Raw genomic sequence first — 27,491 nt, 5'->3', positions numbered from 1 at the left:
TGGTTCTGCCTCCCGAGTGCTGGGATTAAAGGCGTGCGCCACCACCGCCCGGCCTGCTGATACTTTCTACAGATACATATGAAGTAAATCTGTCAGCTTGAAAAAAATTATCAATAATGTTTTAAAGGACAGAATTTCAGCTTTCCAGATGGCTAGATGAGCTCAGCATATTTGCCTCAATACTTAGTGATGAGAAATCAGTCCCCAGGACCCACACGGTAGAAGGAGAAAACTGACACTTGACAGTTGTTCTCTAGTCTCCATATAAATGGGATGGCATGTGTGGGGGCAGATATACACACATACATGTGTGTGTGTGTGTGTGTGTGTGTGTGTGTGTGTGTGTGTGTGTGAGAGAGAGAGAGAGAGAGAGAGAGAGAGAGAGAGAGAGAGAGAGAGAGGTGAGAGACAGAGACAGAGATGGAGAGATACAGAGACACAGAGAGAGATTTAAGTTTTCAAGCAAAACTAAATCTAAATCAGTTTTGGGAAAAATTTATATATACTTGAGATCTTCTGATTTTTATACAAAACTCTGGGTTGAAGTAATGAATATGACCTTTTGTTTTATTGATTAAATGCATGAACTATGAAGGATTGTCCTAACCTAGTTAACAATATTCCCAAGTGATTTATGCATGCTACTGGAAAAGCAGCATAAAACAAGGACTATTCAAATAAACTTACTAGGGCTGAAGAAAGGGTTTGGTTGTTAAGAACACTTATTGCTCTTGCAGAGGGATACAATTTGGTTCCCAGCACCCACATAGTGCATTTGTAACACTAGTTACAGGATTCTGGTGTAGACAAATTTCTAAACCATCTTATTAAATAAGAAACACAGAGCCAAATACAGGGGTAATAGCTGAAGACATCAGAGAAATAGCGAATAGCCACGACTAGCCTTAGCTTACCACCATGCTGTAGCTTTCATAGAAAGAGCTTCTTCCTGTCTAACCTGTGCTTTTATTGCTTTCCTGTTCTGCCTTCTCTTTGACTCTAAGCCCAGCCACATCACTTCCTTGTCACTGCCTGTCTATACAGACCTCCAGGTCTCTATGGCTGGTACTGGGATTAAAGATGTTTGTCACCACGCTTGGCTGTGTCCTTGACCACACAGAGACTCTGCCTGACATGTGATTGAATTAAGGGCGAGTGCTATCACCACCTGACTTCTGTTTATGGCTCGCTATATGACCTCTGATCTCCAGACAAACTTTATTTATTAACATACAAATAAAATATCACATTTCAGCACAAATAAAATATCACCACATTTCCCCATTTTAACCTAATAAAAAGAAAAAAAGAAAAAAGTTATAACTAATATAAGAAAAACTATATACAATAAGTACAGTAACTATATACAATATATACAAGCAATAAATACCTCAACAATGTCTGGTCCATTTGCATTTGACAAACTCAGAGAAAATATTCCATTATGTAACCTAGTTTGGTAAGTCCAAAATGTACGTTATTCACTTTTTATCCTAACTGGTATTACCAACAGAAAACTATCTTATAATATCTTTCAAATTTATATACTTTATACCTCTTTAGTGAGTTTCTTTTCTGAAATCAACAAGGAAAACTATAACTATCTAATCTTCAACTAACTATAACTATAACTATCTAATCTTTAACTCCCTCAGAGACCCAAGAAGGAAATAATATTACCTAATAAAACAGGAAGTGCAAACAAGCGACTTCGAAAAAAATGTGAGTTGACAGAAACAGCCAGCTTCCTAGACAGTCACCCAAGGTTTCTCCACAGTGTTGGGGCATCATCTTCAGCCTATAGTCTTAGCATATCTGACAGACTTATTTGTGAAGTAGGATGGACACAAAGCCTACAGTTTGACCTCACATTAGGTGCAAGTAGTCCATGTACCAGATATACTTGAATCCCCCTAGTGTCTTGTCATGATTCAGGAGTTTAAATTCTGGAAATTGTTGGTGTTTTTGGAATTCAGCTATCCATTCTTCTTGACTTGTGGGTGTCTTCATCTCTTTTATTAAATGCCAGTCTACCATTGAGAGGTTAGAATCCGTCAGCTTAGTTACTCTTTCAAGAATAACTGTTTCAGCTTCTGTTCCACTGCACACCAGAAGCCATGGGTCCATTGACTGTTCAGTTAACTTCGAAGAAAGGGGAACTGCACCTTTTCTGGATTTCAAAGACCACTTCAGCAATGGTGCCATATTGTCTTGGCCTCAGAGGACGCCTGTTGCTAAAAGCATAACCACACTTCTCTTGGTCAGAATTGGTAGTCTTTTGTTTTGTGTCCTGTCTGTCCATTTTGTCCTGTTTGTCAGCAGTCAATTCGAGGACACTTTGTTGGCAAGTGGCTAGCTTTTGCCACAATGAAAGTTAACTCCATATGCAGTTTCTTCAATGCCCATATCTTCTCTGAAGTAGATTGGTGCTGCCAGGAGCTGACATGTCTCATGGTCATAAAAGAAGAAAAAAAATTAAATCATTAAAACATTTTAAATGCCATATTCTATAGATCTCTGAAAGGTTTGAAGATTATCTGTCTATCTGAAATATATCTGGTCAACCTTGAAAACATACCTAATATGACTACAAGTTCAATTGTAATGTCTAATTACTAACTTTCATTTCTTCATACTCTAATAGTGGGTAATAATAACATTCAAGGATTAGCAAATTGCATTACATTGTTAAATGAACTGTATAAGTACAATATCCTGAACAAGATTAGAAATATATGTACAGCATTTTCTAACAATATCAATCTCAATATATGTATATATATATATATATAATTTGTATACAATATATAAAAAGCCAATCCAATGTAAAGTATTTAATACTAGTAATTGTCTTTAGGAAGTAGATTCAATAATCTACCTTTTTATCTATATCGTAGCTATATCCTCTCTTTTCTTTTCAGAGTACATTCAATAATCTACTCTCTATTTTATCATTTCTATATATCTTTTTTTCTAACAAGAACCTTAAATCTAATATCCTTTGCTTAGCCCTTTTCCTAACTATTAACAACAACAACAACAACTTGTCACCAACCCTCCTAAACAATGAAAATTATCCCAGACCCGAAACCCATTGAAAAACCAAAAACCACCTGCCCTACACCACCTCTATGGAGATGTGGGCATCATGTTCTTAAAATTGCTTCCTGTTGGTTGTGGGTGAAGGCATCTTTATTCAGAAAAGAAAAAGTTTGGGTTAAATATCAAGTTCCAGAAAAGGTAGCAATATCGTTTGCTACCCAGTTTCTGCATAATGCCAAAGGTCAGGGCTTATCTCAAGTCCTTGTTCAAGTAGTCTGTGAAACTGGATCATCTCAGCTAGCCATCTCAAACTTGTTCTGAGCACTTTTTAGTCCAAATCTGATCTGTGGGTGATGTTTGTCAGCTTAGTGGTATTATTATTATCCATGTGAAATTGTTGTTGTGGGGCACCATCATCTTTCTGGAGACTTCAAATTCAATATTAGGCCTGCTCAGGATTGCCTGCAGAAAACTGATAGAGACTCAAACACAAAGATATGTATAGGCAGCTAAATGAAGCCTTTTTTTTCTAGAATTAGTTATTAGTCTATATGACCATTAATATCATAACGTTCTGGTGCCTTCTGTGGCCTCCAAAGGCACATGCACATATAGTACATAAGCATTATTGCAAACAAAAGACTCATACACATAAAAAAATTAAATCTAAAAATACCTCTTAAGCACATAAACCATACTAGACTTGCAGTTGCTAATATTTTACCCCCACCTGCCTTTCCAATTTTCCTTGATTATTAATGATCATCTCTTACTCCCATCACCTTTTCTCACATGACCTTCATTCTATACACTTTGTATTTCTTGTTGCTGTAACTTTATGCTGGGTTTTATTTTTAAGATCATTTGAAATATATAATATGCTATGGGCTGGGCATTGTTATAGACATTCATTTAAAGAAGATTGTTGCTAACTGCTGGTTAGCATTTATCTGTTATAGAATATTTGGTTCCCTTTTTGTAGTGCATTTTAAATTCCCTTTCCTGGGAGACATCAAGAAAGATAAGTTACACTGACTTGGTAGAACTTTTTGTAAACACTTTTGTTGTAAAAGTTTGGAGACCTGAGTTTGATGCTCAGAAATATATAAAAGAGGCCCCAGGGGTACTACACATACCTACTTCCTCCACCCACCACTGCCCCAGGTGCAAGCCAGCAGGGAAGAATCCTGCAGTCAGGGATGCCCAGCAACAACCCCCATTGGACTGGACCCTGCAATCTACAAGAACCATTCCCTGCCCTAAACCCACCCACCCCAACGCAACCTCAGCAGCTCCCTAAGACAAGAATCTGCCAGGTCTGATGGGACTAAGAGCTCTGATTAGATCAAGGAGACCAAGAGTTTAGATAGGACCAAAAGGGGCTTCCTGAGACACAGAATCTGGAAACCCTGATTGGACAAAGAGCTCCAATTGTACCAAGATTGGACCAATAATGCCCCCTGAGACACAGACACAGCTAGCACAGAGTGGACAAAGAGCAGCTACCTCAGACACAGACACCTCTTGTACCAACTGGAGAAAGAGATGGGTAGATACTAGTGCAAAAATACATACAACATAAAGAGCAACATGACACCACCAGAATGTAGTGGTTCTACAAAAGTAAGACCTGAATATCACAATGTAGAAGAAGCAGAAGAAAGCAACTTTAAAAAGAACTTTATGAAGATGATAGAGGATTAAAGAGGAAATGAAAAATTCCCTTAAAGAAATTGAGGAAAACACAAAGAAAAAATAGAAGAAATCAATAAATCCCATAAAGAAAGCCAAGAAAACCATGAAAAAGCAATTAAACATGTGAAGGAAACAAGTCAAGACCTGAAAATTAAAACAGAACCAATGAAGAAACACAAATCAAGGGAATGCTGGAAATAGAAAATCTGAGTTAAAAAAAAAGGAACTACAGATGCAAGCATAACCAACAGAATACAAGAGATGGAAGAGAGAATCTATGGCATGGAGGATACAATAGAAGAAATAGATTCATAAGTCAAAGAAAACACTAAAGCAAAAATGTCATAACACAAAACATCTAGGAAATCTGGGACAACATGAAAAGGCCAAACCTAAAAATAATAGAGATAGAGAAGGAGAAGAATACCAATTCAAAGGCACAGAAAATATATTCAACAAAATCTTCTTTAAAGAAGGAAATACCTATGAAGACACAAGAAGCTTGTAAAATACTATAGACTAGACACCTAAAAAAAAGTCCCTCACCACATAATAATCAAACCATTAAACATACAGAATAAATCAGAATATTAAGAGCAGCAAAGGAAAAAGACCAAGTGACTTATAAAGGCAAACCCATCCGAATAACACTCAAATTCTCAATGGAAACTGAAAGCCAGAAGGTCCTGGACAGACATAGTGCAGACACTATGAGAGCCTGGATGCCAGCCCGGACTACTGTACCCAACAAAAATTTCAGTCACCATAGATGGAGTGAACAAGACATTCCAAGACAAAACCTGATTTCAACAATACCTATCCACAAATCTGACCCTACAGAAAACGCTAGAAGGAAAACTTCAACCTAAGGAAGTCAGATGCACCCACAAAAACACAGAAAATAGATAACCCCACAGCAGTAAATCCCAAAGAAGGGAAATACACACACTACCACCAAAAGATACCAGGAATTGACATTCATTGGTCATTAATATTCCTTAATATCAATGGACTCAATTTACTTATAAAAGGCACAGACTAACAGAATGTATACAAAAACAGGATCCATCCTTCTGCTGCATACAAGAAACACATCTCAACTTCAAAGACAGACACTACCTCAGATTAAAAGGATGGGAAAGGACTTTCCAATCAAATAAACTAAAAAAGCAAGTTGGTATAGTTATCTTATTATCTAACAATATAGACTTCAAACTAAAATGAATTAAAAGAGATATGAAAGTACATTATATATTTATCACAGGAAAAATCCACCAAGATGAAGTCTCAATTCTAAACATTTAAGCCACAAATACAAAGGCACTCACATATGTAAAAGGAACATTACTAAAGAATAAATCACACATCAAACCACACACACAAGTAGTGGGAGCCTTCAACACCACATTCTCACCAATAGACAGGTGTGTCAGACAGAAAATTAACAGAGAAATAATGGATCTAACAGATGTTATGACTCAAATGGACTTAATAGATATCTACAGAACATTCCACACCCCAGAAAAGAATATATCTACTTCTCAGAACCCCAAGGAACCTTCTCTAAAATCGACCACATACTCAGTCACAAAGCAAATCTCATTAGATACAAAAGAATTGGAATAACCTCCTGTATTCCATTGATCTACCACGGCTTAAAGTTAGATTTCAACAATAACAAAAATTACAGAAAGCCTATAATCTCATGAAAACTGTATAATAATCAACTGAACCACCAATGGGGTCAAGGAAAAAATAAAGAAATTAAAAATTTTCTAAAATTCAATGAAAATGAATGTATTACATACCTAAACTCATGGAACACTTCAGCAGTGCTAAAAGGAAAATTCATAGCACTAAATGCCCACATAAAGAAGTTGGAGAAATATCACACTAGCAATTTAACAGCATACCATAAAGCTCTAGAACAAAAAGAAGCAAAGTCACCCAGGAGGAATAGACAACAGGAAATAATCAAATGGAGTTCTGAAATCAATAAAATAGAAAGAAAGAGAACAAAACAAAGAGTTAGTTATTTGAGAAAATCAACAAGATAGACAAGCCCTTATCCAATCTAACCAAAAAGGCAAAGAGAAAACATCCAAATTAAGAAAATCGGAAATGAAAAGAGAGAATGAGGAAATCCAGAGAATGATCAGTTCATACTTCAAAAACCTGTACTCCACAAAAGTAGAAAATCAAAAAAAAAAAAAGGACAATTTTCTGGATAGGTACCACAAACCAAAATTAAATCAAGACCAGATAATCAATTTAAATAGACCTATAAGCCTTAAGGAAATAGAAATTGTCATTAAATGTTTCCCAACCAAAAAAAGCCCAGGACCAGAGGGTTTCAGCACAGAATTCTACCAAAATCTCAAAGAAGAAATAGTACCAATACCCTTCACACTGTTCTACACAATAAAAACAGAGGGAACACTGCTAAACTCTTTTTATGAAGCTACTGTTACCCTGATACCCAAAGCACAAAAAGATGCAACAAAGAAAGAGAATTACAGACCACTCTCCCTCATGAGTATTGATGCAAAAATAATAAAATATTGGCAAACCAAATCCAAAAACACGTGAAAAACATCATCCACCATGATAAAGTAAGCTTCATCCCAGGGATGCATGGATGGCTCAACACACAAAAACCTATCAAGTAACAAACCATATAAACAAACTGAAAAAAAAATGATCATCTCATTAGATGCTAAAAAAGCCTTTGGCAAAATCCAATACTTATTCATGATAATGGTCTTAGAGAAATCAGGAATACAAGGAACATACCTAAACATAATGAAGGCAATTTACAACAAGCCAACAGCCAACATCAAATTAGAGAGAAAGTAATTCCACTAAAATCAGGAACAAGACAATATTTATTCAATATAGTACTCAAAGTTCCAGCTGGAGCAATAAGAAAACAAAAAAAGATCAAGGGGATACAAATTTAGAAGGAAGAAAAACTTTCTCTTTTTGGAGATGATATAATAGTATACATAAGTGACCCCAAAAATTCTATCAGGGAACTCCTAAAGCTGTTAAATACTTTCAGCAATGTTTTGGGATACAAAATTACCTCAAAAAAGTCAGTAGATCTTCTACATACAAATGATAAATGGGCTGAAAAAGAAATCATAGAAACACCACCCTTTACAAAAGCCACAAATAATACAAAATCCCTTGGGGTAACTCTAACTAAGCAAGTGAAAGACCTGTATGACAAGAACGTCAAGTCTTTGAAGAAAGAAATTGAAGAAGATATCAGAAAATGGAAAGGTCTCTCATGCTCATGCATAGGTAGAATCAACATAATAAAAATGGCAATCTTACCAAGATCAATCTACAGAGTCAATGCAATCTCCAACGAAATTTCAACATAATTCTTTACAGATCTTGAAAGAAAAATACTCAACTTTATAAGGAAAAACAAAAAAACCTAGGATAGTCAAAACAATAAAGCAACATCTGGAGGCATCACCATCCCTGACCTCAAGCTCTACTATAGAGCTATAATAATAAAAACAGCTTGGTATTGGCATAAAAACTGACATGTGGACCAATGGAATCAAATTGAAGACACTGACATTAATCCACATACCTATGAACACCTGATTTTTGATAAAGAAGCCAAGACCATACAATAGAAAAAAAGAAAGCATCTTCTATGTATGGTGCTGGCATAACTAGTTGTTAACATGTAGAAGATTGCAAATAGATCCATATCTATCACCATTCACAAAACTCAAGTCCATGTGTATCAAAGACCTCAATATAAATCCTGTTTCACTGAACCTGATAGAAAAGAAAGCAGGAAGTAGCCCTGAACATATTGGCACAGGGGACCACTTCCTAAATATAACACCAGTAGCATAGAAACTGAGAGGAACAATCAATAAATAAGACCTCCTGAACCTGACATGCTTCTGTAAGGCAAAGGACATAGTAAAGAAGACAAAATAATAGCCTACAGAATGGGAAAAGATCTTCACCAACCCCACATCAGACAGAGGGCTGATCTCCAAAATATATAAAGAACACAAGAAACTAGATATCAAAATACCAAACAATACAATTAAAAATTGGGCTACAGATCTAAGCAGAAAATTCTCAACAGAGGAATCTCAAATGGCTGAAAGACATTTAAGGAACTGCTCAACATCCTTAGTTATCAGGGAAATGCAAATCAAAATGACTTTGAGATACCATCTTACACCTGTCAGAATGGCTATGATCAAAAACACTGATGACAGCTTATGCTGTAGAGGATGTGGAGCAAGGGGAACATTCCTCCACTGTTGGTGGGAGTGCAAACTTGTACAGCCACTCTGAAAATCAGTATGGCAATTTCTCAGAAAATTGGGAATAAGTCTAACTCAAGACCTAGCTTTACTACTCTAGGAATACCCCCAAAGAATGCTCAATCATACCACAAGGACATTTCCTCTACTATGTTCATAGCAGAATTATTCATAATAGTCAGAACCTGGAAACAACCTAGATACCCCTGAACCAAAGAATGAATAAAGAAAATGTGGTACATATACACAATAGGGTACTGCTCAGCAGTAAAAGAAAAATAAGGACATCATGATATTTGTTGGTAAATGGGTGGAAAATGTCATCCTGAGTGAGGTAACCCAGACTCAAAAAGACAAACATGGTATGTACTCACTCATAAGTAGATGCAGATGCAAAGCAAAGGATAACCCACTGCTCCAGAGAAGCTATGTAACAAGGAGGACCCTAAGAGGGACACCTGAAACACCCTGGGAAGTAGAAATATATGAGATCTCCTGAATAAACTGTGGCTGAGGGAGGGCAATGGAGGGTAAGGGATGGGGGATGGGACCATGCAAGAATGAGATGGTTGAGTTGGAACAGGGGTGCAGTGGAAGAACAATGAGGGAGATATTTTGATAGAAGGAGACATCATGGAGATAGGAAGAAACCTTGTGTGAGGGAAGTTCCCAGGAATCCACAAGGATGACCCCAGATTAGACTACTAGTAGTGGTGGAGGAGGTCCCTGAGCTGGCCTACCCTAGTGATAAGATTGGTAAATGCCTTAGCTCTCATCATATAGCCGTCATCCAGTAACTGATGGAAACAGATGCAAGGAGCCATGGCCAAGTACCAGGCCAAGCTCCAGAAGTCCAGTCAAAGTGAGGGAAGAACAATTCTATGAACAAGTGGCAGCAAGACCATGATGGGGAAACTTACAGATACAACTGAACCAAGCTAGAAGGAACTCATGAACTTTGGATGACAGCTATAAAGCTTGCATGGGACTGGACTGGGCCCTCTGCATGGGTGAGACAGTTGTATAGCTTGGTTTGTTTGAGGGACCCCTGACAGTGGGGATAGGATCTATCCCTGGAGCATAAACTGGCTTTTTGGAGCCCTTTGCCTATGGTGAGACACCTTGCATAGCCTTGATACAGGGTGAGGGGTTTGGATTTGCCTCAACTGAATGCGCACAGCTTTGATGACACCCCGTGGAAGCCCATACCTTTTTAGAGGAGAAGATTGGGGATAGGCTGAGGGAAAGGCTAGGGGGAAGCAGGAGGAGGAAGGAGGGAGGGATCTGAGGTTAATATGTTGAATGAATAAAAAATTTCTTAATAAAAAAAGAAATAAAAAAGAAATGTTTATAAATACTTGTTATCCTCCAATAGACATTTTCCCAAGCTCTAAATTAAATTCCAGGTGCCCACTGCAATAACACACTATTGATTTTCTTTCTTTTCTTAGTTATATTTCTTTTTCTTTCTCTGATAGTGTCTTATGGGTAAATTTTCAAAATAAACTTCTGTAGTTTGATTTTTCTTTGGGTCACCAGCTCACAAATAACAACATAGAGCCATTAATTATGAAAGCTCAGTCTATCACTTAGGCTTATTACTAACTAGCTCCTACAACTTAAATTAATCCATATTTTTATTAATCTGCATTCTACCATGTGGCTTTTACTTATTTCCCATTCTGTGTGTCTAACTCGTTCTATGTCTCTGGCTGGCATCTCTGCCTCTCTTCTTCCCAGAGTCATTTCTGTGTCTTGAAGTCCTGCTTATACCTCTGCCTAGCTATTGGCTATTTAGCTCTTTATCAAACCAATAAGAAGGCATCTTGGCAAAGACACATCTTCAGAGTGTACAAAAAGATTATTCCATAACATACTTCCTCAATTCATAATTAGATTTTGAGAATCTGCTTCTAGTAAAACACAAATTAATAGGTGAAATGAAATAATTTCTATAGATCTTGAGTGTAAAATACTAAGAATAAACCTTCTTCAAGGAAAATATCAGCAATTCTACTGAACTGATTAAACATCTTTCAGGGGCCTCAAGGACCTAGGCACTGGGACATAGCCAGTCCCCAGGAATGCCCACCCATCTCTGCCCCAGTTGCTGGCCAGCAGGAAAAACTCCTGTGGAAAGCTCCCCCACCAAAATCCCTCATCAGACCCTTCAATCTACAAGACCCATACCCTACCACAATACCCATCTGACTGCAACTCCAGTAACTTCCTGAGAAACAGAATCCACCAGCTCTCATTGGACCATAAGTGGCTTCCTGAGACACAGAATCCACCAGCTCTCATTGGACCAAGAGTGGCTTTCTAAGACACAGGATCCACCAGTTGTCACTGGACCAACAGTTGCCAGCCAGCAGGGAAGACTCTTGGGGGCAGGCTTCCCCACCAAAACCCCCCAAAAGACATACCAATCTACAAGACTCATGCCCTAACCCAATATTTATCCCCCTGTGACACCAGTGGCTTCCTGAGACACAGAACCTGCCAGCTTTCATCAGACCAAGAGAGGCTTCCTGAGACACAGAATCTGCCACATCTGACTGGACCAAGAGGCCTGATAAGACCAAGAGTGGCTCCCTGAGCCACAGAACCAGCCAGCTTGGACTGGACCAAGAACAGCTCCCTGAGATACAGAATCTGCCAGCTCCAATTAGACCAATAGCTAAGTTTGGACCAAGAGTGGCTCCCTGAGACACAGACACAGCAAGCACAGACTGGACCAATAGCAGCTCGTTCAGACACAGGCACCTCTTTCACCTCTTGGAGGAGGAAATGGGTAGACGCCAGTGCAAAAATACATACAACAACATACAGAGCAATATGGCATCACCAGAACCTAGCCCTTCTACAGCAGCAAGGCCTAAACATCACAATGTAGAAGAAGCAGAAGAAAGTGACCTTAAAAATAACTTCATGAAGATGCTAGAGGTCTCTAAAGAGAAAATAAAAAAGTCCCTTAGAGAAATTGAGGAAAAGACGAAGAAAAAATTTGGAAGAAATCAATAAATCCCTTAAAGAAAGCCAAGCAAACCATAAAAAAGCAATTAAACATATGAAGGAAACCCATCAAGACCTGAAAAGTAAAATAGAAACAATGAAGAAGACACAAATAAAGGAAATGCTGGAAATAGAAAATCTGAGTGAATGAACAAGAAACACAGATGCAAGCATAATTAACAGAATACACGAGATAGAAGTGAGAATCTTTGGTGTAGAGGATAAAATAGAAGAAATAGATTCTTCAGTCAAAGAAAACACTAAAGCCAAAAGAGTCATAACACAAAATGTCCAGGAAATCTGGGACAACATGAAAAGGCCAAACCAAAAAGTAATAGGGATAGAGAAGAAGAAGAATACCAATTCAAAGGCACAGAAAATATATTCAACAAAATCATACAAGAAAATTTACCCAATTAAAGAAGGAAATGCCAATGAAAATATAAGAAGCTTATAGAACACCAAATAGATTAGAACCCCCCTCCCAGCCAAAAAAGTCCCATCACCACATAATAAGTTAACCACTAAACAGACAGAATAAAGAAAGAATATGAAGAGCAGCAAAGGGAAAAGGCCAAGTGCTGTGGGACGGTCTGTATGTCAAGTGTGTTGCTGATTGGTCAATAAATAAATCACTGATTGGCCAGTGGCCAGGCAAGAAGTATAGGCGGGACAAGGAGGAGAATAAAGCTGGGAAGTGGAAGACTCAGTCAGAGACACTGCCAGCCGCCATGATGACAAACAGCATGTGAAGATGCTGGTAAGCCACAAGCCATGTGGCAAGGTACAGATTAATGGAAATGGATTAATTTAAGATGTAAGAACAGTTAGCAAGAAGCCTGCCACAGCCATATAGTTTGTAAGCAATATAAGTCTCTGTGTTTACTTGGTTGGGTCTGAGAGGCTGTGGGACTGGCAGGTGAGAGAGATTTGTCCTGACTGTGGGCCAGGCAGGAAAACTCCAGCTACAAATGGTGCCCAACATGTTGGCAAGAGTTTCCACCTAAAACCTGAGCAAAAGATTCTAACACAGAGCTAAAAACAGCTTCCTAATTGTCTCTCAAATGAGCAGCAGCTGCTGGTTTGAGCTACTGGTGGGTTTCTGGCATGTGCGTTCAACCTGCAGTATGGCGGGAATGAGGCCTCTGCACGTGGCACATTAAGCTGCGTGGTGGATTTAGCCTTTGTTAGTATAAAACAAAAAAAGAGGTTTTTCGGCTACATGCTGCTTGAATAAAAGCATAGACCCACAATAGCTCCCAGAGCTGGCGGAAAACATACCACCACCATGTTGGGAAGCTGAGGTGGGTAGAGCCAGCAGCCATAGCACAGTTTCAGTCTTACAAATGCTACAGTTTAAAGCAATAGATACACAATAAGATAGATTCAGATGTAATAGTTTACAATGTGTGTAAAATATACATAGGCTTGAAAGAGACAAAAAAAGTGATATATACAAATATAAACAAATACATAGTTCTAAAAAAATAAAGTCTTTAAAGAGACAGTAAAATTAATATAAAAAATAAGCCACATGAAGATGAATATTACACAGAGAATCTGGATTGTGTTGTCTTTGGGATTTTTAACTGCAGAAAAACATTTGATCGTAAAAGATGTTGAGTTAAACCAATATGTATATTTTAAAGATACCTTGACTTCAAAATTTGGATGTAAGGATGTGTTACTTTGGAAAGGAGACTGTGCTTTTGTTTCCACAGAAAGCCAGAGGCTATGGATTTGTTCCAGATTAAGATACATCAGGTTTGACCAGCCAAGACCCCCTGAAAGGTCTCTGATGACACCATGGCCCACATGATCCAACACCCACAATGGTTTGAAAGTAACTGGCTCAGACAATACAGCCTCATGGACTATTCCATAATCCTAAAATTTTCTTTGTGTCCCCATAAGATACAGCACCCTCCTCCAGCAGGAAGTAGTAAGAGAAGCTACGCCCAAATTCCCAAATTATATGTAATTTTACTTTGTTAAGGTTAAAACCTTCCTTTTTGAAAAAAGAAAAGGGGAAGTGCTGTGGGATGGTCTGTATGTCAAGTGTGTTGCTGATTGGTCAATAAATAAATCACTGATTGGCCAGTGGCCAGGCAGAAAGTATAGGCTAGACAAGGAGGAGAATAAAGCTGGGAAGTGGAAGGCTGAGAGAGAGACACTGCCAGCCGCCAAGATGACAAACAGCATGTGAAGATGCCGGTAAGCCACGAGCCATGTGGCAAGGTATAGATTAATGGAAATGGATTAATTTAAGATGTAAGAACAGTTAGCAAGAAGCCTGCCACGGCCATATAGTTTGTAAGCAATATAAGTCTCTGTGTTTACTTGGTTGGGTCTGAGAGGCTGTGGGACTGGCAAGTGAGAGAGATTTGTCCTGACTGTGGGCCAGGCAGAAAAACTCTAGCTACAGCCAAGTGACTTATAAAGGCAGACCCATCAGAATAACACCTAAATTCTCAATGGAGACTTTGAAAAGGAGAAGGTCCTGGACAGACATAGTGCAGACACTGAGAGACCATGGATGCCAATCCAGACTACTATACCAAGCAAAACTTTCAATCATCATAGACGGAGTGCACAAGACATTCCAGGACAAAACCAGATTTCAACAATATCTAACCACAAATTCAGTCCTACAGAAAGCACTAGAAGGAAAACTCCAACCTAAGCAAGTCAGATATACCCAAGAAAACACAGAAAATAAATAACCCCACAGCAGTAAATTTCAAAGAAGAAAAATACACAGACATTACCACCAGAAGATAACAGGAATTAACAATCACTGGTCATTAATATCCCTTAATACCAATGGACTCAATTAACCTATAAAAACACACAGGCTAAGAGAATGGATACAAAAACAGGAACCATCCTTCTGCTGCATACAAGAAACACATCTCAACTTCAAAGACAGATACTACCTCAATTAAAAGGCTGGGAAAAGACTTTCCAATCAAATGGACTTTAAGAAACAAGCTTGTGTAGCTATCCTAATATCTAACAAAATAGACTTCAAACTAAAATTAATCATAAGCTATGTGGAAGGACATTACATACTCATCACAGGAAATACCCACCTAGATAAAGTTAAAATTCTGAACATTTATGTCCCAAACACAAGGGCACCAACATATATAAAAGAAACATTACTAAAGCTTAAATCACACATTAAACCCCACACGTTAATAGTGGAAGACTTCAACATCACACTCTCACCAGATCAGTCAGACTGAAACTTAACAGAGAAATAAGGGATCTAACAGATACTATGACTCAAATAGACTTAATCTACAGAACATTCCACTCTAATAAAAAAAGATTACATCTTTTTCTCAGAAACCCATGGAGTCTTTTCTAAAATTGACCACATATGTGGTCACAAAAGAAATGTCAACAGATACAAAAAAATTGGAATAACCTCCTGTATTGTATCAGACTACCATGGCTTAAAGTTAGATTTGAGGAACAACAAAAACTACAGAAAGCCTACAATCTCAGGGAAACTGAATAATGCTCAACTGAATCACCAATGGGTCAAGGAAGAAAGAAAGAAATTAAAGACTTCATTAAATTCAATGCAAATGAATGTACTACATACCCAAACTTATGGAACACTATGAAAGCAGTGCTAAGAGGAAAATTCATAGCACTAAATGCCCACATAAAGAAGTTGGAGAAATACCACACTAGTGAATTAACAGCAGACCTAAAAGCTCTAGAACAAAAAGAAGCAAAGTCACCCAGGAGGAATAGACACCAGGAAATACTCAAATTGAGAGATGAAATCAATAAAATAGAAACAAAGAGAACAATATAATGAAACAAAAAGTTGGTTCTTTCAGAAAATCAACAAGATAGGCAAGCTCTTATCCAAACTAACCAAAAGGCAGAGATAGAGAGCATCCAAATTAACACAATTAGAAATGAAAAGGGAGACATAACAACAGACAACCAAGAAATCTAGAGAATCATCAGGTCATACTTCAAACACCTGTACTCCACAAAAGTAGAAAATCTAAAAGAAATGCACAATTTTCTGGATTGATACAACATACCAAAGTTAAATCAAGATCAGATAAACAATTTAAATAGACCAATAACCCATTAGGAAACATAAATAGTCATTAAAAGTCTCCCAACCAAAAAAAGCCAAGGAACAGATGGTTTCAACATAGAATTCCACAAGATTTTCAAGGAAGAGTTAATACCAATACTCTACAAATTGTTCCACACAATAGAAACAGAAGGAACACTACTAAATTCCTTTTATGAGGCTACAGTTACCCTGATACACAAACCATACATGCAACAAAGAAAGAAAATTACATACCAGTCTCCCTCATGAACACTGATGCAAAAATACTCAATAAAATACTGGCAAGCCAACTCCAAGAACATATCAAAAATTATCCATCATGATCAAGCAGGCTTTATCTCAGAAATGCAAAGATGGTTCAACATATGAAAATCTGTCAATGTAATACACCACATAAACAAACTGAAAGAAAAAAAATGCATGAACATTTCATTAGATGCTGAAAAGGTCCTTGACAAAATCCAACACCCCTTCATGGTAAAGATCTTGGAGAGATCAGGACTACAATGAACATACCTAAACATAATAAAGACAATTTACAGGAAGCTGACAGCCAACATCAAATTAAATGGAGAGAAATTCAAAGACATTCCACTAAAATCAGGAACAAGACAAGGCTGTCCACTTTCCCCATATTTGTTCAATATAGTACTTGATGTTCTAGCTAGAGCAATAAGACAACAAAAGGAGATCAAGGGGATACAAAGTGGAAAGGAAGAAGTCAAACTTTCCCTATTTGGAGATGATATGATAGTATACATAAGTGACCACAAAAATTCTAGCAGGAAACTCCTACAGCTGATAAACACCTTCAGTAATGTGGCAGGATACAAAATAAACTCAAAAAAAATCAGTGGTCCTCCTACATACAAATAATAAATGGGCTGAGAAAGAAATCAGAGAAACATCACCCTGTATAACAGCCACAAATAAAATAAAATAACTTGGGATAAATCCTAAGCAAGTAAAAGACCTGTATGACAAGAATTTTAAGTCTGTGAAGAAAGAAATTGAAGAAGATATCAGAAAATGAAATGAGCTCTCATGCTCATGGATAGGTAAGATTAACATAGTAAAAATGGCAATCTTACCAAGATCAATCTACAGAATCAATGCAATCCCCATCAAAATTCCAACACAATTCTTCACAGATCTGGAAAGAATAATACTCAACTTCATTTGAAAAAACAGAAAACCCAGGACAGCTAAAAGAATTCTGTACAACAAAGCCACCTCTGGAGGCATCACTGACCTCATCACTGGAGGCATTCCCTGACCTCAAGCTCTACTATGAAGCTATAGTAATTAAAACAGCTTGGTATTGGCATAAAAACTGACATGTGGACCAATGGAATCAAATTGATGACCCTGACATTAACCCACACACCTGTGAACACCTGATTTTTGACAAACAAGCCAAAACTGTACCATGGAAAAAAGAAAGAATCTTCAACAAATGGTGCTGGCATAACTGGATGTCAACATGTAGAAGATTGCAAATAGATCCATATCTATTGACATGCATAAAACTTAAGTCCAAGTGGATCAACAACCTCAATATAAAACCAAGTACACTGAACCTGATAGAAGAGAAAGTAGGAAGTAGTCTTGAATGCATTGGCACAGGAGACTACTTCCTAAATATAACACCAGTAGCACAGACACAGAGCAAAAATTAATAAATGGGACCTCCTGAAACTGAGAAGCTTCTGTAAGGCAAAGAACACAGTAAAGAAGGCAAAACAACAGCCTATTCCTACAGAATGGGAAATATCTTCATCAACCCCACATCTCACAAAGGGCTGATCTCCAAAATATATAAAGAATTCAAGAAACTAGACATCAAAATAATGAACAATCCAATTAAAAAATGGGCTACAGACCTAAACAGAGAATTCTCAAAGGAAGAATTTCAAATGGCTGAAAGACATTTAAGGAATTTCTCAACATCTTTAGTCATCAGGGAGATGCAAATCAGAACAACTCTGAGATACCATCTTACACCTGTCAGAATGGCTATGTTCAAAAACGCTGAAGACAGCTTATGTGGGGAGAATGTGGAGCAACGGGAACACTCCTCTACTGTTGGTGGGAGTGCAAACTTGTACAGCCATTTTGGAAATCAGTGTGGTGATTTCTCAAAAATTGGGAATCAGTCTTCCTCAAGACCCAGCTATACCACTCTTGGGCATATACCCAAGGAAAGCTCAATCATACCACAGAGATACATGCTCAGCTATGTTCATAACAGCATTGTTCATAATAGCCAGAACCTAGAAACAACCTAGATGTCCCTCAACTGAAGAGTGGATTAAGAAAATGTGGTCGAGTACACCATGGAGTACTACTCAGCAGAGAAAAACAATGACATCATGAAATTTTCAGGCAAATGGATGGAACTAGATAATATCATCCTGAGTGAGGTAACCCAGACTCAGAAGGACAAACATGGTATTTACCCACTCATAAGTGGATACTAGATATAAAGCAAAGGATAACCAGTCAACAACCCACAGCTCCAGAGAAGCTAGCTAACAAGAAAACCTAAACAGGGATGCATGGATTGCCCTGGGAAAGGGAAATAGATGAGATCTCCAAGAGGAAACTGGGGATGAAGAGTGGGCAATGGAGGGTAGGGGATAGGGGATGAGAACAAAAGGGAATGGGATGGTCAAGCTGGAACAGGGATGGAGTGGGAAAGCAATGAAAGAGATACCATTATAGAGGGAGACATCATTGGGAAAGAGAAAAACCCACTGCTAGGGAAGTTTCCAGGAATCCCTAAGGATGACCAAGCTTGGACTACTACAATCAGTGAAGAGGATGTTTGAACTGAACTGGCATATCCCGGTGATCAGATCAGTGAATACCCTAACTGTCATCACAGAGCTTTTCTCCAGTGACTTGTGGAAGCAGATGCAGAGATCCACAACCAAACACCAGGCAGAGCCCCAGGAGTCCAGTCAAAGAGAGAGAAGATGGATTCTATGAGCAAGTGCATCACAATCATGATGGGGAAACCTGTAGAGATGAACAAATCAAACTAGTGGGAACTCATGAAAGTTGGATCAACAGCCTGCATGGGACTGCATGGCAAGACAGTTGTGTAGCTTGATCTGCTTGGGGGGCTCCTTGGCAGTAGGATCAGGATCCATCTCTGGTACATGAGGGGGCTTTTTGGAGCCCACTACCTATGATGGGACACCTCGTACAGCCTTGAGGCAATGGGAGGGGCTTGGACTTGCTTCTGCTGGTTGTGCCTCCCCATGGGAGGCCTTGCCTTCTTGTGGTGGGGAGTGCAGAGTGGGAGGGGAGTGGGAGTGGGTTGGGAGGAGGAGGTTGGTGGTGGGAGGAGGGATGGTGGGGAACTTTGATTGGTATGTAAAATGAATGAAAAAATTTCCTTAATAAAACAACAACAACAACAACAACAAAACTAGGGTCGGGCGGTGGTGTCACATGCCTTTAATCCCAGCACTAAGGAGGAGGAGCTAGACTGATCTCTGTGAGTTTGAGGCCAGCCTGGTCTACAGAGAGAGATCCAAGGCAGGTACTAAAACTACACAGAGAAACCCTGTCTCGAAAAAAAAAAAGAATTAAAAAAAAAAAAGAAAAACTACAAGACAGTTGATATATATTTTGCCTGCTCAGTCATTAAAAAAAAAAAAAATCAGGTATGACTTAACAATGCCTAATTTTCTCCTTTGAATTATGGGCTGGGTTTATTTACTATCTACTGCTGTGGAAAACAATTGTCACAATATTTGTGGCCTCAAACTCTACAAATATATTATCTTAACATTCTATAGATTAGAAATCTCAAAAAGGCTTCATTTGGCAAATGCCAACTGTTGGCAGGTCTGGTTCCTCTGGAGGCTTGAAGAGGATGTTCTTCCATTGCCAGTTTTAGCTTTCAAGAACTACTCACATTTTTTCTATCTTCAAAATTATTAATATTGACTCTCTTTAACTTCACATCCATTCTTACATTTCTCCTTGAATGTAACCTGAGAAACCTAGTTTAAGAACCCACAGAACTAGATTGTATCCACCCTAACAATTCTGCTTATCATTTCACATTAAGGCTTTTAACTTACTCATGCATGCAAATTTCCATTTTCTTTGAAAGATAGCACATTTAGAGGTAATAGGGGTTGATATGGAGACTTTTAAGGGTACTATTTATTTCAACTGGCCTGTGGAGAAAATCAAGTAATTAAGAGATATGAGGACAATGGTACTTATAAATGACTGTAGGTTTTAGCTTTAATTGCCATTAAAGCATTGAATAAAAATGATATGTTTGTTCAGACAGTGAAGAATTTAGGATAAGAAGTTCAAAACCAAATATTAATGGCCACATTTAAGGAATCCCTTATCTACTGTGAGCAGATGTCTCTCTATGCTGAAATTGGACTGAAGTCTGATTGTCATAGGTGCAAAACTAAATTCAAAGACTTAATGAGTTTTATAACAAAAATGAGGATGCTATAAAGAAAGGGAGCAAAAAATAATATTGGTAACCTTTAAAGTTTTGAAAATCCAAATTATTATAGAATATCCATGTCTCTAGAAAGAGAGGCCATGTGCTGCTGGCATGCTTAGAGTAACCACAGACTGTTGGATAACAACATCAGATCCTGGCCACATGGACCTCTCAATAGGAAAACTCACAGCATTTCAGCTTATTTGTCCTACTTAAGCTTTGAAACGACCATGCCATTTTAAGATACTCAGTTTGGGGAGCTATAAGTCACTTGTCAATGAATTAAATTCTTAAAGTAAACACTTCAGAAGAATTACTAAAACTATAGTCTACAACATTGCCAGTAAAAATTTGGTGCCATTGCCCTGGGCAACAGTATCACATTCAAAATGTTCCAATTCATACACTCAATATAGTGGCAACCATTATATATTGAAACGATTGCTGGGGTTTCCCTTGCTGTCACTGCTGTTATTAACAATCATAGACCTGTTGATGTCAGAGGCTAAAAGTAAGCTTTCAACACATTTGAGTTCCTTGCAGACAATAATCACCAACTTGGTGGTATTTGGTCACGTACCAAATGTAAAAGTGAGAAGTGCTTTCTTTTCCTTGAGACTGATATTTTCTTTCCATTCAATCTTATTATAACTATATTTTGCCCAAAATGTGTCATAGGTATTAATAACTTGCTTTAAAATTATGAAGTCATTTGAAACAAAGAAACTATAAAAGTCTAGAAATACAAGATAATCAGACCTGTATCACACTGTATCATTTGGAAACTGTTTTCTGACAGAATGGGTCAAAATCTACATATCTAGATTCAGATCTTTCGGATGAAGCCTATGGAATTTGACTGTTTCCTGTAAAATTAAGTGTGTACTTTAAACCCGCAGCTATTGAGTGATGTTGTATCCTCAGTGAGTCGCTGAGAGTGGGAGGCAGAAGTATGTTCTGGCTGCCTTTGACTCAATAATAGTTTTGTTTTCTATTCTCTGGATACAGCTCTACATGACTTGAGTTCTAGTTTAAAAGACTGCAATGCCCTCCAAAGGACAAGGCAACTATTAAGTATAGATATTGATCTTCCAATATTTTATCAGTTGTTGAATAATAGGCTGAACAAGGAAATGAAAAATTGTTTTGATAAATGTGTGATATAAAAACATTCCCAATATTATCACATAATAACAATATGGAAAATGAAATTTTGAAAAAAACAAGGCTATTTGGTCTTTGTAAAATAATGTATTATCTTGCATTTCATAAACCCAGTAACCAAACTTCCTAGCCATTAGTTTGAGTATCTAGGTTCCAGACAGTGACATGGAGTGAATGTAGCATAGACCTAGCCCATTACAGTAACCTGTGAATCTATTCAAATGCTGCCCTCTGGCATTATAACCTTAACAGTTACAACCTTCTGACTGTAGGTTCAAATAAAGGAAATTTTCCCAATATTATCAAACTATTCTTCTATAACTTGTTATTTCTGTGTTAAACTAAAATTTTAGGGTTCATATATTTTTATACCACAGCATAGCCTATCCTGACTAATACACATTAGATAGAAAAAAATACTTCAGTAGGTAAATTTGCTAAAAAGAACACAACATAAAACCAAGTGTTGGAGCCCACCTAGACTTCCTAGAGGCTTTACCAAGCAGGACTGCATAATAGGTTGATTGGTCCATGGGCCTGAATATCAGGTGTTTGAAAGGATCTACACTTGGCTATAACTAGCAAGGGGGAAGCCCTCTGCACCTCCCCTTGGCATTGTTATAAATCTACCTTTGGAATAAATTTCTGGGCTGGTGGATAAGGATCCAGGCCCACCCGCAGCTATCCTGTGGCTTCTCTCTGTTTCTCTCTCCCTCTTTATTTCTCACTAAGTCTCTTATCCCTCATTCTTCAAGAATCCCTGGGGTAAATAAATGTGGAGACTGGCCCCCCACAAGTAAGACAGGTAAATACTGTTCAAGTCTCTCAACAGTAAATATAAAAGATGCCTAATGTACACGGACACAATTAGGATGTAAGGAATTGGTCCAGAGGATTCTACAAAGTCTGATGGATGTTTTGGAGAGAAGTGTTGTTGTTGTTTGTTTTTTCTCTTTTGGGGGGCCCACCACCCAGCTTCCACATAAATACACAGAGGCTTTTTCTTATTTATGAATGCCCAGCTAAGGCTTGGCTTGTTTATTGCCAAGTTTTCTTAACTTTAAATTGACCCATCTGTCTTTTGCCTATGAACCTTTCTCTATTTGTGTATACCTTTCTTTCATACTCCATTGCTGGTTGTTCTGGCTGAGTGGCTGGCCCCTGATGTCCTCTTCCTTCTCTCACTCCTAGATCTCCTCTCTCTCAGATTTTTCCTTCTATTAATTCTTTCTGCTGGTCAGCCCTGTCTATCCTTTCTCATACCTCACTATTGGCCATTCTGGTCTTTATTAGACCATCAGGTGTTTTAGACAGGCACAGTAACACAGCTTCACAGAGTTAAACAAATGCAACATAAACAAAAGCAACACACCATAAAATAGTATTCCCCAACAAAGTGGAGATAAACTAGCCTAATGTCAAACTCATTGTAGCTGTCATTCCTCAGCCTTCCAAGTGATAGACATGCACATGTGAGCCTCCATGACCCACATTATTGTTATCTATCTGTCTATTTAGTGCACTGTGGCTTATAACATAATAACAGTATAAGCACTCACATCACATCTACCTTGAACTACACACACTCTTCATTTCTATATCTTATATCTTATTAATGTGTTCTCTGTCTCTTCTTAGATCTCACCATATTCCCAGAATAGTCTCTTCCCATATAATTGTTTTTATACAACCTAGTTTGTTGGTTTGAATGACCTGTTTATTTCTTTCTCTACATGGATCATTTATAGTTACTCTTCATAAATTAGATCAATTACATTCAACCTCTCTGAAATTTTTATTCCAATGATATCTTGAAGCAGGCTTAATTGTTCTATGGTCTCATATTCACAAAACTGTGAAGTCACTAGGTGACAATGTACAGTTCTGTTACACATCTGTCCTGTTTGTTAAACTTTGAGTCCTAGAGCACATATTCTGTGGCCTGTTCACTCGTGTAAGCTCAGTGCCTACCATATGCCTTCCTTCTGTTTAGTGGGCTCAAAAAATGAGCAAGCAGAGAAATGGTTTGGATTACATTAAGCAGCATGATAAACTGTACATTTTCAGTTTCTTGACTCTGTGACTTGCTAATCATACTGTATTGAAGATGGGAATGAATGACTATATTTAATTATATGTGATGATGGCTGAAATCTGAACGTAACTTTGATTTTATTTCATCTTTATTCATGTATTTATTTAATGTTATCATATCCAGAAAGTATTTGAGGTCAGAAGGACTGAGAGGGCCTTTAATTCAACAACTACCAAGGCATATGACAGCCCTCAAGGCAGTTGACGAGCTGCTGGTTTCACCAAATGTTTCTAGAAGAGTCTGCCAAGTTAGTCAAGCACTGACTGAGGTGAAAGCAATTGCTCCTTCCATGGAATCTGTGATTTCAGGTGCACTCTGCTTGCTTGAGCCATACAAAAGGCAACAACATGCACTACTCATTGTTGTAGAATTTATTTTTCCTCACTTTTGTTACTTTGTTGAAACTATCAGGTGGAAATTAGAGACAGCATGTGTAGTTAATATTTAGTAGATCAGGAGCACTTGTGAGATTTGTAATTCATAACAAATTTAATCTCTTAGTAGAAAGACTGTTTAATGAGCACTATTGAGATCCAGCCCCTTCAATAGCCCTCTCCCAGAGTCTGGGAAGAATCTACAACTAGCTGATAATCTAATCTTTGACAATATTAAATAAATCTATGTACATGAAATTCTTTAGTTTATTTGTTTTATTTTTCTGAGTCAGTTCTCTCTCTACATGGCTTCTGTTCTGTTCTCACAATCAGCTCCTCTCTGTCCCTTCATCTTCTGTCCTCTCATTGTCCTAGTTATAACCAAGCTCTTTTGCTCTCCACCTCATCTTCATCCTCCATCCTCCGCTCCAGTTCCTCCATCCATCTCATTCGTTCCTCTCCTACTCTCATGACCCAACTCAATCCATACCTCCAGCCAAAACTCCGCCCTTTTTCTTCTCATCCAGCAGGGTGACTCTGCTCTATCCAGGAATCCTGCCTCAATAGCTTCATTGCACCTGGTATGCAAAAAAAGCCTTTTGTTCTGAGTCAAATGCTCTGGAATCCCACTTGGCCTGTGAAAGGAAGGCCTCATTTGCACAAGAAACAAAGCTATGCACCTAGCATCACCTGTCTCTTAGACAGTGTCTACTGAAGGGTGTTTACCTTAATTCAAGAGACTGTTTGCCATTTTGGCCTAGGATGCTTGGGAAGTATTTCAGGTAAAATACACTGTTAAAAGTTCTTGGGGAAGTTATGAGTGCACATGAAATTCATAGCAGAAAACAGCTGATATATTAAAAGCTGAATAAGACCAAATACTCCCTGAGATTTGGCTTAATCTTCTGAAATAATTCCTTGATTCTTTCAGGTATAGCTTTCCCTATTCAGTTGAATTCTTACTACAATCCTGAAGCATATAACAACTGTTGATATCAGTCTAGTTTATAAAAATGCAAACTAGTCACAAACACATACCATATGTGCATATATACAGTCCTTTGAGCTTGAATTTCATATATTTCTTCAATGAAAAGATTCTTTAAAATACATGATCATATGGTACTTCTGTTATTCAAACTCACTTTCTCCTAAAAATTAATGGGCTAAATAATAATTAGTCTAGATTTCTTCCTTTAGTTATAAGGACTTTTAATTGATATATTCAGAATATTTTGCATTTTGCTCTTGTTTTAAGAATTTCTGAAAATTTAAGCACATAGGTCAAGATTACATTCTCAGTCAATTTCTCTTTGCTGTGTTGAATTGAAGTTCTGAATGTTTAGCCATTTGCAGCTCAGTTTTAAAGAAAGGGAAGCAGAATTGTGATGAAGATCGTAACTTTTGGACTTAATTGACCTCACAAACTAAAACTGCTTTGAGAAACTCACACACCTCAAACCAAGAAAAACTGCTCATTTATTTTTGTTTGTTTATTTGTTTTTTTATAGACAGGGTTTCTCTGTGTAGCTCTGGCTGTTCTGGAACTGTTTCTGTAGAATAGACTGGCCTTGAACTCACAGACAGATACCCACTTGCCTCTGCTTCTGCCTCCTGAGTGCTGGGATTAAAGGCATGCACCACCACTACCGAGCCATCTTGTGTTATTTTTTAACATGAAAAAATATCCTTCTAGGGTTTCATTTCTATGGTTTTGACAAACATATGTATTTGTGTAAAGCTAAGCACAATTTGGCCTGGCTTGTTGACACACCCATAATTCTGGCATTCAAAATAGAGGCATGAGGATCAAAATTAAAGTCAGCCTTGGACACAGAATCAGTTTGAACCTAGTTTGGGGTATATAAGACCATGTCTCAAAAATAATCTACTATTAAAATAGACACTAGTTTCATCCCTCCAGAAACTCATTTGTTCCTTTAGTAGTACAAGCTAGCCATATCCAAGTCTTCGGAAACATTTATCTCCTCTCCATTTTTATGATACTGTCTTATTTAAAAAATAATAAAAGTAAGATCATTTAATAGGTACTCCTCTATCTTTTTACAGAACCTATGTAGAATGAGTCCCAGTTTAGTCCACACAGCACCCTGTGGAAGGTATCAACAGTTTCTTACTTTCCATTACTGAGTGATATGCTATTGTTATCACATGTACTCTATCCATTCATGGATACTGAAGCAGCTGTTGCAGTTAATAATGGATTACTGAAGACGTGTCAGTTTGGGGTATTTATGAATAAAAGTTCCATATTCACATAATGAATTCACGTATTCACATAATTCACAGAGTGATTGAACCGTCACTTTCATTGACTAAGTACAGGGAAATTGGATTATTCCATTTTATTTTAAATAAATGTCTCACCTTATTGTCATTGTCTTTCTAGGAATGAAACACTGGAGCCAGCTTGGGCTCAGTCTTTTGTGAAAAAGAACTTGTTCTGTTCTTGGACCCCGAGTTCCTTGCATGCATACTTTTGAATTAGTTGCACTCAGTATTTAAAGTCTTTTTCAGACTCAACTGAAATTTTACAGTTCTAAATGGCACCTGCATGTTTCCTTGCTTTGCCAGCTGTATTAATCAGTGTTTTTACCATTTTTATGATAAATCACCATCACCAAAATCAGTTAGGGTAGGAAAGGTTTATTGCCAGGGAGATCAGGACAGGGTCTTGGGGGCAGGAACTGATGCAGAGACCATAGAGGAGGGCTGCTTACTGGCTTACTTATCATGATTGTTCACCTATAACCGCTAGTCAAAGAGTGGTACCTCTCACATTAAGCTAGGCCCTGCCACATCAATTTTCAGTAGAGAAAATAAACCATAGACTTTTCCATGAGCAAACCTCAAGTGAGGTTCCCTCTTAAAAAAATGTATCTATAATGACAGGTTATTCACTAATCTGGTTACCAGAGCAGACCAGTTCAGGTACCTTTTCAACTATTGTAAGTAGTCTAAAGTGGGGTCATCCTTGTGGATACCTGGGAACTTCCCAGGCACCCTGTTTCTTCCTATTGCCATGATGTCTTCATTTATCATGATATCTCTTTCCTTGCTCTCCCACTCTTAATGATGGAAGCAGTTGCCGAGATCCACGGCTGTGCACCAAGCCTAACTCCAGGAATCCAATCAGTGAGAGAGAGGAGGTACTCTATAAGCAAGGGACATCAAGACCATG

This window comes from Peromyscus eremicus, chromosome 7 (genome assembly GCF_949786415.1).
Source record: "Peromyscus eremicus chromosome 7, PerEre_H2_v1, whole genome shotgun sequence".
Classification (NCBI taxonomy): Eukaryota; Metazoa; Chordata; class Mammalia; order Rodentia; family Cricetidae; genus Peromyscus; species Peromyscus eremicus.
The sequence above is the reverse complement of the archived record's forward strand: the minus strand, read 5'-3'. Positions refer to the sequence as shown.